Source organism: Parasteatoda tepidariorum, chromosome 6 (genome assembly GCF_043381705.1).
Source record: "Parasteatoda tepidariorum isolate YZ-2023 chromosome 6, CAS_Ptep_4.0, whole genome shotgun sequence".
Lineage (NCBI taxonomy): Eukaryota > Metazoa > Arthropoda > Arachnida > Araneae > Theridiidae > Parasteatoda > Parasteatoda tepidariorum.
This window is the reverse complement of record NC_092209.1, coordinates 15,603,156-15,615,965: the sequence shown is the minus strand read 5'-3', so window position 1 is coordinate 15,615,965 and position 12,810 is coordinate 15,603,156.

The following is a 12,810-nucleotide window of genomic DNA, read 5'->3' as shown; positions in this document are numbered from 1 at the left end:
GACTAGGAGACTCCTCCCCCAGTATGCTTGACTTACAATCCACGTGGTTTGTGCATTTTCTTTTTTTTTCCAAAAAAAGTCCAAATTTTTCAAAAAAAAAAAGAAAATTAATTAATTAAAAAAGAAAAGAAAGAGTTTATTTTCTTCCTAAAGCACAAAATTTTTATAGTTTTATGTATGAAACTGCAAGATTGATATGATTATGATTAATCATAACGAAAGTAATGGTTACTTAGATTTGTAAACTAATTAACTGTAATTGGAAAAAAAAAATATTTAGACTAAGAAACTCAAAATGTGTGACACAATAACCTAATGAGTCTGTGACATATTGGTACGTCTTTTTTCTTTAAAAGTCAATTTTTGCAATTTTTTTTTTTATATTTATATTACCGTTATATGAAATTAAGTTATATAGTTTTTAAAAAATATATATATATATAAGACAAACTTACAGCTTTAAAGTTTAATACATAAAAAAAATAATGTGAATATGAGACAAAATTTAGTTAAATATACTGACTTCAAAAATAACTTTATTTAAAAATACTTTGGGAAGCAAAGTGCATCTAGTTTATACATTGTAACTTTGAAATATGTGATTCGTCAAAGAACACTCCTTTCGCTTGAATCTTTCCATATCAAATTCATGTATTCTTAAAGGATCAATATTTTTATTAGAGATCTTGGACATTTTAATAAAAATTCTGCTTTTTTAGCGAATTTTTTGCATTGATGGACTTTTACATCTTGGAAAAATGACCGGTTGTTCACTTAAATAATCACTTTTTAATGCACTGTGTTTTGTTCGTTATCATTGAAAATCCATTTTATTCTTTGATTGTTTTTTGGCAGTTTTCATAATGCAAACCCTGATGATTTTAAAAAATCCAATTTTTATTACAACATGCGAATTTTAAATCATGCATTCAAATAATTACTCATAGATGAGCTTTATACGTGCTAATTTTGTCGTAAATCAATGCTTTTTTTTTTCAATTATTACTAGAATAAATTTAAATTATCACTTGTTGCTACAATTTATTTTTGCATATTTCTTCGTAAATATTAGTTACTTTTCCGTCATCTTTTTGGTAATAAAGATGACGGAATTCCGAATTTCAAAAATTTTAATGCAACAGGAATGCAACAAGAAGAATTATTAAAGTAGAGGAAAAATCGAATTTTTAAGCTGCTCACTGTTTGTAATTTTGTTTTAAATTTTTTGGTGTTTAGGGGATTTTTTAGAAAGAAAACGTTTCGTATTTGAAATTCATAAAACCTCTAAAAATTCAAAAAATAACAACGCTTGATACAAAATAAACATCGAATCTTATTTTATGCAATAATGGTTTTTTTTCCCTTAAATTTCACTTTTTGCTTGAACCCTATAAATTTTTTTTAATAAAAATATTTAATTTGATTTTATATTACTCACTAAAATTTATATGCATTTTTTTTTACTCTTCAGTCAGTGAGCATTAAAATTTTTTTGATAGAGTTTCTATTCCTCTTTCCCAATATTTAAATATAGATGGATTATAAAAATTTTTTTGTTGAATTAATTACTGATAAATATGAAGAAAAAAAATTTAAAAACGCATGTTTTTTTTTAATTAAAAGTATTTATTTTCTGCAGTAGTTTACTAAGTAAACTTATTTTTACTCTATTTTATAACCGACACTAAACAGCCGACCAAATTTTTGAGTTTACGGTTCCATTGTGCAATGCCGTTTCCTTGAAATTTTGAAACCTAACCTGAAGACAAAAGAACTCCAGGATCAAGTATTTGGAGAAATTTCGCATTCGTGGAGGACTTTTTGTTGAAACTTAACCAGCATTAGCGTTATATGGTGAGAAAAACCACGAACACCTTCCACGTTTAGTCCGACGGCAAGAGGACACTGACCTATGGTCCGTCTACCACTGAGAATATTTTACGTCAGCACTGTGGTTGATGCGAGTTGGGTGCGGCATTAGTATCGACCAGCCATCGCTGGAGCTCGAACCCGGTTCATCTTATTGGGAGGCGAACGCTTTATCCCCATAGCACATGACGTATACTGAACTTGACGTATACTGTGATGTATATATTGTGAAACTATTGAAAGTCTAGTTTTTCATATTTTTGAAATTAAAAAGGCTCCGCAAAATTTCTCATTTTATAAACCCTTCCTGTAAAGCAGTGTTTCCCAAACTTATGACTTTTGTGTACCCTTTCTAAATTTTTCGTAACGCTGTGTACCACTAATAAAAAAATTTATGTATTTTTTACTATAAAAAAATTGCACAAAAGTTAAAAATCACAACTGGTTGTTGACACCACTAATTATTAACTGTTAACTCTGCAAAAAATAGCCAATAAAAAAATACGTAATCGTAAATTTTCATAGCTAGCTTTGTTTTCAAATAAAATTTTTTGAAATTTTCGTTTGCTGCAAGATATTTCGCGTACCCCGCTAAACCGTTCCCGTACCCCTGAGGATACGCGTAGGACTTTTGGTATGAAGACCACACACTTTGAAGACCCTCTATCTTTCCTGCTCATTTCCTATTCAAGGAATTTGACCCCTCCCCCCTTTTCTAGAGGTGTTGCATTTTCTGTATGAAATGCAAACACAAAAAGGGAAAGGAATTTTACTGCTTTCTCTAAAAGTTAAGTGAATGCGAAGATCAATTCAAGGTCACAAGATGTTTGTAATAAAAATATGGATCTTAATTGTAAAAATCTATCAATTTTTTAGCCACTTATAAATTCAATGTTATTTACAAATTCTTAATTTTAGCATTTACCCTTACAAATATTTAAACTGAAATGTTAAATTATTAATCACAAAAACTTAAGAATATTCTGTAGCTGTTGATAAATAATATGTTATTTAAATTGAAATGTTTGTTACAGAAATTATTAATTATAAAAATTAAGAAAACTTCCTACTGTTCATACTTCCTACTGTTCATGTGTTTGTTACATAATTCATTAATTATAAAATTTATAAAAATTGATGAATTATCTTGCTGTTTATATATTATATAATAAGCTCTTAATTAGTTTTAGTTTAAATATTTATCCTGATAACTATTTAAATTTAATTATACATGTATAAAATTAGAAAAGTTTTTCTATGTGTTTGGCGCTCAAATGAATGAAATTTGTGTATTTAGTGTCATTAAATTTGGTCTATAAAGAGGAAAAAATTTTGAGCAGTTTTGAAATGTTTTTAATCAATTTTTTTAAAAATTCTTTCTAATTTTATTTTCACTCTTTAATTTAAACTTCTTAAATATCAGCATATAATACGTTTTTAATGGTATTACAAAGGTAAACTTGAATATTTTATTATGATTGGGAAAAGTATTTCAATTATTTTATTATTAATTGAGAATGTTTTAAGACTCTAATTATTAACAACTGTGGCTAAATATGATTATTGAATTTTATTCTGTGAACTGTTATTTTGTTTTTAAGAAAGAAAGATTTTGTGTTTTATTAACATTTTTGCAAGAAGTAACTGGATTTGCAACATTTAATAACTGTAATTAATATTTTGGCCTTATTTTGATAAAAATTAAGTTATAACAATTTTGCTAAAAATGTATTTATTCAAATACTTTTTCTGTTTTTATTAAAATGTCTGTTTTTATTTTTTTATTTTTCATATAGGGTAAACCAACCAGTGAAATAACACTACCCAGTGAAGGACCATTTCATATACAGGGTGTCCCAAAAGGTCGTTTACAAACTTAACATGCTGGTCTGTCATATCATGATATAGGTAGTTTGAGAGTTTTATTTGTAAAGTTTTCGCTCTCACCTGTAAACAATTATAAATGCAACCTAATTTATTCTTGACCCGAAAAGTTCTCCTCAGAGAAATTTATTTCATTGTCAGTAGGTAATTATTTTCTAAGTTGAATATGAAAGCACAAAAAGTAAGGAGGCTAACGTCTATCTATCATAGAAAACTAGAAATTTTTTTTTCATGAAATTTATGTTTTGAAGCGAGAAATGAAGATGATTGCCAAAAAAATAATGGGAGTTGGGAAGTAATAGAAAAATAGTATCAAGAAATAAATGAATGCATGCATTAAAAATATTGAACATCTAACAAATACGAAAATTAATTCTTCTTGAGGATCTCTTTTTAACTGCCTGTGAAATGATTTTTCAAATTTTCCATTATTGATACGTATCATTCTAAAAAATGCATTATACTTTGATATAAATTTGACAAAATCGCATTATATTAGAAAACTGATCATTTATTAGATTAGACGGTATTATTTTATGAACAGTAACATAAAGAACATAAAAGAGAAACCGCTCTTTTGATATAATATTTAGCATGGTAATGATTTTTTTTTGTAACACATACACATCTCTTGGTACACGTACACATCACGACGCCGTTTGCTTGATAGCTCAATTTTCCGACAGGTTTGTTTGTCTGACAACTCAGCAAGAACTCCGGTCAACAAAAATTATAGAAAATCTTGACTGATTGTCAAGTATAGTTTCTCTCAAGATTGCATAATAATATGACTGAATAACTGAGAAGTTATCATAATCAAGTAGCGAAAAGTGAAATAAAAAAATATTTGAAAAACACAAAATAAATACGTAAATAAATGTATAAATAAAATAGAAAAATTAAAAAATAAATTTAAAAAAGTTTAAAAAAATGAATGGAATAAAATAAAAAATTCAAAAAAAGGAATTTTAAAAAGAAAAAGAATAAAAAATTAAACCATAAAATAGAGAAGAAAAAAAAAACATTTAATGCTGCTATGAATCTTGCAATCTTTGAATCTTTTACTAGAAAACAGAGGGAAATGTTACTATCCCCATAAACAGTCAATAAATTGCCCTTTAATTTTTTTGCCATAAGTAGCCCAGCACTATAGAAAAAGTAAGAAACATTTCACTTTCGTTGTAGAAAATCCATGCATATATTCTTACATTCTAAGCATATTCATACATCCATGCAGATTCTTACATTCTTCATGCATATTACCTTACGTTTGCACTGGTGGTCAAATGTGTAAGAAATTAAGAGAATTTGCAGACTCGGTTGATTATCTTTAGTACTACTGGATCGATTTTAATGAAATTTGATATGAACATTCATTGATACGATTTAAAACAAATAACCATAGAACAATTGTATTATACACGCATGATCNTATGTAAAGCCCAACTATCTATATATTCAGTGAAATAAAACTCAAGAACTGCGTAAAAATCTTGTCAATAACTTGAAATCAAAAATCAGTTACAATCGCGTGCATTGTTCCGATACATAATTTAAGAAAAGCATTTTAGATTAGATAAAAATTTTCAACGATGTTAAACTTTTGTGCAGAATCCATCAGTTTATTTCCTGGATTTTTTAACCCAATGTGACTATATTTTTCTTAAAAAACGGCCGTTAAATAATTTTTCACAGAAAGTAAAAATATTAACTTGAATTTAAACAATATTTTAGGCGCAAACAGAACTGCTACAATAATTGTAGAAAAAATATAATAACAGGAAAAAAATCTAAAAATTACCGATTTCGTTTGATAAAGTTCAAAATTATTATTTTAAATTAAAGGAAATGGACAGTAAAAGAAAAATGAATCTCCTGAAAAATTAAAAAAAAAAACAATGGCCCCAAGACGCCAAACAATAAATGTGAAGCACTTGCATTGGCTATAGCTGAATATACAACACGTAAAATCGCTTATAAAAGATGCAAAAAAAAGGGCACAAAATAAAAAATTAGCGCAAAAAAGCCTGAAACTAATGAATTTTACTTGCTAAAAAAATATATATATATTTCTCTGAATTAAAACAAATAGATAAAGGAATGATATTGCATGAGAAAGACATCTACGAGAAAGACATTTAGAGGTAATGCGAGATAATAAGAAGAGAATCAGAAATTAAGAAACAAATATTGACAAAGAAATTCAGAAAATTAGAAATTTTGTTTGATAAAATACAAGAAATATCATTTCGATCTGAAAAAAATTAGGTACAAAAGATAAGGAAGCTCATAATTAAAATCTACCATACATTTATGTATAAGTAGAAAATAAGTGACTGAAAAAATATATAAAATTGTAATAATACAAAAGATACAAAGTAAAAGAAATAGCATAAAAAAGAACCAAGGCAAAGCATTAAGTACAAAAAATAGAAAAAAAAAATATATGAATTTTGTTTGATAAAATGCAAAATTATAATCCTGAATTAATACTAATGGTTAAAATAAAGAGAAGGAAGTTTAGCAATTAATCTGTACAATGCATTCATTAAGTTATTTAAAAAAAAATCGGAAAATTTTGAATGATAAAATAAAAAATATTATTTTGAATTAAAACAAATGGGTAAAGAAAAGATAAAAGAGCTTAAAAAAACCTCTACAATAAGTCTATTAAATGTAAAAAAAGATGAAGAAAAAATGAAGTCTGAAAATTATGAATGAAAAAATAAAAGATATTATTTTGAAATAAAACAACTGGGTAAAGAAAAAAGAGCTTAAAAAATCACTACAATACATCGATTAAATATAAAAAAAGGGAAAAAAAAGAAATCTGAAAATTATGAAAGATAAAATAAAAAATATTGTTTTGATAAAGAACAAATGGGTAAAGAAAAAGGAGCTTAAAAAAATCTCTACAATACGTTATTAAATATTTTTAAAAAAAAGAAATCTGAAAATTATGAATGAAGAAGTAAAAAATATTATTTTGGATTAAAACAACTGGGAAGAGAAAAAAGAGCTTAAAAAATCTCTACAATACATCTATTAAATATTTAAAAAAAAAAAAGAAATCTGAAAATTATGAATGAAGAAGTAAAAAATATTATTTTGAATTAAAACAACTGGGAAAAGAAAAAAGAGCTTAAAAAATCTCTACAATACATCTATTAAATATTTAAAAAAAAAAAGAAAAAAAAAAAATCTGAAAATTGTGAATGACAAAATAAAAAATATTATTTTGAATTAAAACAACTGGGTAAAAAAAAGAGCTTAAAAAAATCTCTACAATACATCTATAAAATATTTAAAAAAAGAAGAAAAAAAGAAACCTGAAAATTATGAATTTTGTTTGATAGAATACAAAAATGATTATTCTAAGTTAAAATAATCGGGTGAAAGAAAGACAAAGAAGTTTTAAAAAAACTATACCTACTATGCATCTATAAAGAGAGTGTGTAAAAAAAATTACTCGGGAATAAATAAAGTTAAAGCAAAAAATGAATATGAAAATATGGAATTTTGTCTCCTAAAGTATAATGTTACTTCGATAAAAAAGAAAAATAATAATAATAATAATAATTGGGTAAAACAGTTATAAGGATGCAAGTGTCTGCTATCAATTATTGAGAATTGCTTGCTCCAAAATATATTGTGGAATCAGAGATATTCTAAAAACAATGATAATAAACTAAAATTAATGAGCAAATGCACTACATTCTAATGAGCACTGCACCCTAATGTTATGGAGTGGGCGTTTTCGAATTTAAATATAAAGAATTTTCACTAATTACAGCTTTAACAAGATTTGAAAGTTGCATTAGCCGTACATTTATTTTAAAATTATTATATTCAATTTACTACCGATCAAAGTAAAAAAAAATATTTTTCAATCTTAAAATCGTAAAACTAAATTTAGATAATGACACTAATTATTTTAATAAAGGGTAAAACATAAAAAAGATTAAAAAAATTTAAGCAAAAAAGTAACCAAAATAAAAACTTACAATTTAAAGTTGACCCAATTATAGTGGTGTTCTATTGTTGTTCTGTTAGAGGCTCCTGCTTCTGTTATTCTGATGAATGCTTCGTGATTACTTCGGAGACTACCACTAGAAAAGTCGCCTCCCCATGGAACTTTATTCTGGAACATAGTCCAAAGATCCAATTTAAGTTCCTTGATCACTTTTAGGACAATATCAATGGTATCGACTTTATTATATATAACATTAAAAAACATATGATGCAATATGACACCAAAAGTAGTATCTCTCAAGTTATTAGCTTTATCTCTATATGAAAGAAGAAAGCATTTTTCGTCAGCGGTAAAATATTCATCTGAAGATGTAGAAAATAAGTCTTCAAAGAAGTCTGGAAAGGAAAAGTCAACCATTGCTTTGAATAGTAAGACCTAGTATTGATTGGTTAACTTCACAAGCGACTAGGGGAAGGACGATTCCATAATGTTAAAAACTTCGTCGGCTATGTCCTAAAATTCTAAGCAAAACAGGTTTGTCCAGAAAATAAAATAAGAAGAAAACCACGTTATTTGAGAACGTTTGAGGCAAAGAGGGGTTTATATTTGATTGACAGGCCGGTCAGCTTGGAAGGGTCCTCCTTTTCCCACCCTTTTTCCCTTGCACCCATTCTCACACCCCCTCGACAAAAAGTTTTCACTTCCAAGTGATGTGCTCTTCACAGGGTCTTCTTACTACTTGTTATTTGAACCTCCAAAACTTTAAAACAATATTATGTAAGTTCTCTACAATTTTTTTTTACATAATTTACAATTAGTAACAAATATGTTGACACTGACATTTAACTAAAATTACGAATTTTGAAATTAATATGATTTTTTAAGAGGCAAGCGAAGCTTAAGTGCTCCTTCGCTGGTTAGTTTACCCTATTGTATTTCACAAACTAAATACTAAACACATTGTATGATTGTTATTCAATTTTTATGTTGTTTAGTATGTCTATGTTGTTTAGTATAGCTCCCAATATTACGGTCCATTCTATTTTAACAACTGTTAAATTAAGTTCCGTTTGCTACAATCACAGAGGTTTATTAGAACATTCGACCTAAAGCTTTCATTCAAGTTTAGCAACAGAAATTAAGTTTCATTCTTTTTATCCGCAAAAAAAAAGAAGAAAAGAAAACATTGTTTTAGAAGCAAGTTTTTAAAATTCTTGCGTTTTCAAAACAATATATATTTCTACTGACCGTAGTTTATTGACAGTAGAAACCTGCGGAATTTGTAAACCATGATGTTTTGGTGTTGTGGCACATTATGAAATGCCTCAAATATTCTTTACCTCAAGAAAGAATGACGCAAATTTCCAGATTCTAGCAGTTAGGGGTGTGGCCTAAAAAGTTTTTGATGCTATCAATTCGCTCTTCCTTTTCGCTCCCGTGAAAATGACTGGTTGAGATTTCGCCCTCTATTTCTCGCTACCGTGATATTTCCGGGCTGGAGTATTCAGTAGTGACGTGCAATAAGACTAATTCATTTCTTTTGCCCGGAAAACATTTTATTTCTCATTTTACGCACCTGATGGCAGTACCAGGATATTTTTAAGGTAATTGTAGATAGTTAGTTTATTTTAAATTTGATGTCAGCACGAATCAATTTTCAGGGATTAACAAAAATAGGCAACTTTTATGACCGTTTTCTTGATAATTTACCGATCGTTAAGCGGTTAAAGGCAAACTTATTGGAAAAAATACCGAATGAGTGTTGAACCAAATACTTGTTTAACAAATTCCTTTCCCAAGGAGAGGAAATTTATCTTTCTGCACAGATGGAAAAAGTACCTTAAGAGAAAAAGTTTTATTATATTTTTACCTTAAGCTGATTATCTTCAATGTAAGCTACCTCTTTAGTTTTTAATAATTTGAAATCGCATTTCAGACTCGAACTCTTTTTTAACTGATGAATATAAATATGACACACTAATTTTCTTTTTGTCTGAAATAATTTTTAAGAATTAAATATTTAAGTTATCGGTTTTGAAAAAAGAGCACTGTTCCAGAATGGGAAACTTGATACTTAAACAGCAAAATATTTTGATGAAAATACATATTATTCGTTTACAATAAATATTTTATTTTCAAGTAGAATACTTTTTGAATGATTATTTTTTTTATAATTGCACATATTGAATTATAGTTAGGTTTTTAATTGGAGATAAAATCTCAATAAAACTTTGAGCCTTGTTTAACCCATTTGAGCCTTGTTTCGGTTAAAAAGAATGGGGTCTTTTTTTGAGGGAAAAAGAAAAAGTGGTAGCTCGAGTATTTCATTAATATGATTCATTTTGCAAATACATGATAGTTCTGTCAACTATGATGTATTAACAATATAAATATTTGTACACTGATCTTACTTTTGAAAACTACAGTGATAGGTCAGAAATAAGTCATTATTATTTCAAAAATATGTTTTGTCTTTTTTTTATTCAATTTCACATTGCATGTTTAAATTTTTGTAAAAAAAATCATTATTAATGGAATTTTAGTTTTACCTTTTATCAATTGTAAGTAAATTCTTTCATCGCTTAACCCCTTCACGATCGGTTAATTTTCAAGAAAACGGTCATAAAAGTGCTTACTTTTTTATCTCTGAAAATTTATTAGTGCTGACATCTAGTTTAAAATAAACTAACTATCTACAATTACCTTAAAAATATCCTGGTACTGCCATCTGGTATGTAAAATGAGAAATAAAATGTTTTCCGGGCAAACGAAATGAATTAGTCTTATTATTATTGCACGTTACTTCTGAACTCTCCAGCCCGGAAATATCACGGGAGCGAGAAATCGAGGGCGAAACCTATCCTCGTCATTTTTACGGGAGGAAAAAAGGAAGAGTTAAAAAAAGATTTTTTTTTATTATTATTATTTTTTTTTATTGAAAGAGGATGGAGAAACACATTTTCTCCTTTCATTTGTTTATTTGTCAGAGACGCTACAATTATAAAAATTTAAGACAAAAGAAATCCAGATTTTCGTTTCTACAACTATCCGTTCAAATATTATAGCGGAAAATGTTCCATTTTTCCAGAATTATTTTTCCCTTCACATTTTGATGCTCGGGGACGGGATTTTTTTCACAAAAACTTTTCGATTATTTATTTCAGAGCATATGGCACCTTCATACAAGGTGATGTCAAAGAGACTCGAATTTACTTTTCTTTTGTCAGATTCTTCTCTCAGAAACCCTTAGAAGGAATTTGTAGACAATTCAATGACTTTTACATCATTACGCCGACATCTCAAATTTCATAATTTTCTTACCCTCCAACAATTACGAAATTTCAGTAGCTTTTGAAAATACTTTTCGAATGGCAACTAAGCTTATGCATAAATATTTTAATAAATAGAATTGAAAGAATTTCGTCCACTACTTCATATAAATGATAAAAGCAATTATGAAAAAGATCAGAGAGAGAAACAGTCATGTTTTTAAGTACTGTTAAAAGTTAAGTAAAAATTCGATTTATTTTTAAAAAAAATTCCGTTTCAATTATGTACCACTTCAAAAAAATAAGTTACGCAAGCCTCAAATAAAAGATAAAGAGTATGCCAAATGTCACCACCGTAACACTAGTTTTACGGGTAGCGTCATTCTGACGCATTTCGAGTTTTGTAAGGAAAATAACAAAATCCGTTTCAATTTTTATTTTATGTCTTGTAGTGACTTCTATTCATTGATCGAGGTAAATATATATTGAAGTCTATTTCCTTCAAAAGCGTTGAAATATTGAAATTCTCTTTGTGGTAAACCTATCTCTACGGATACGTGTCAATTTGACGCGATCGTAATTCAGACAAAATTTTGAGTAAGCGGTAAATAACTACTAAGTAAATTTTGCAAATTAGACTTAAACTGATTTCTCTTACGGAGTACTTGTCCGCGAAGCGGACACTCCACTCCTTCGTCATGATGTAGTGCCCGTAGGNGATTGTTTTTCCCACTCTCCCGTTTTCGTGCAATTATCGCCCTCTAGCGGTCGCAGTTTTAATTTTCGGACACAAGTTCCTATGTAAATCTTGTTCATCATGATATGACAGACCAGCATGTAAAGTTTGTAAACGACCTTTTGGGACACCCTGTATATTGATTAAAAATAAGAATTTGAAAGTTTTTCTTTAGATTGATTGGTAACAATAGCTTACTGCCAAACAATAGGAAGCCATCTAGCAATGTTTTGGATTACCTGGTCAAATATACTTCTTTGGAAAAAATTTTGAATTTGTTATTCTCTCTGCAACACCTTATTTCGTTGAAAGAATTATAAGGTGAGTGTTTGTATTTATATGTTTGAAGTGGAATTAATTGCATGCAATAGTCTTATTTTTCTCACTGTGAAAAAGAGAATTCAAAATATAGTTATTGAAATTACGTTTTATTTTTTTTAAAGCACCATAGCATAATCAAGTACTGAGATAAGGGGATGTTTATTCACTGGATCACCAAACGATGAAAAACCAGTGAAGAAACAAGTGTTCCTTTACTGGGTTTTTTCCCCAATTAATGAAAATAAAATAAGTTTTTGAATTTTCTTGTACTTTTAGTCACATTATACATCAAAATTCTGTTTAAAAGACAAAACACAACTTCTAACCAGTGAAGGAACAGGCATGTAGTAGAAGTATGTAGTGGAGTAGAAGTGGGCTTGCAAGAAGCAAGCCCACTTCTACTCCAGTTTCCCTCCAGTGCCCGAGCCCACTACAACTACACCATCTGAACCCAAGGAGCAGCCACCCAAGTCAGCAAAAATTCTCATCCGTGGGCTTCCAAATAATTTCAAAGTCGAAGATATTTCTCTAGAAATAGAGAAATTAGATATCAATTCCCATAAAGTTATCCAGTTTAAGAAGAGTGTGGGCGGAGCTTATAGGCCCTTCCCCCTTTTTCTCATCATCACTCCACTGGCAAATCAGCAGAAAGTCTACTCCATCTCTAGTATCAAGCAGATTCCCATAAGCACCGAGAGGTCCCGTGGCGGCCGGCGGCCGTCACAGTGTTTCCGATGCCAGGGCTTCGGCCATACTCA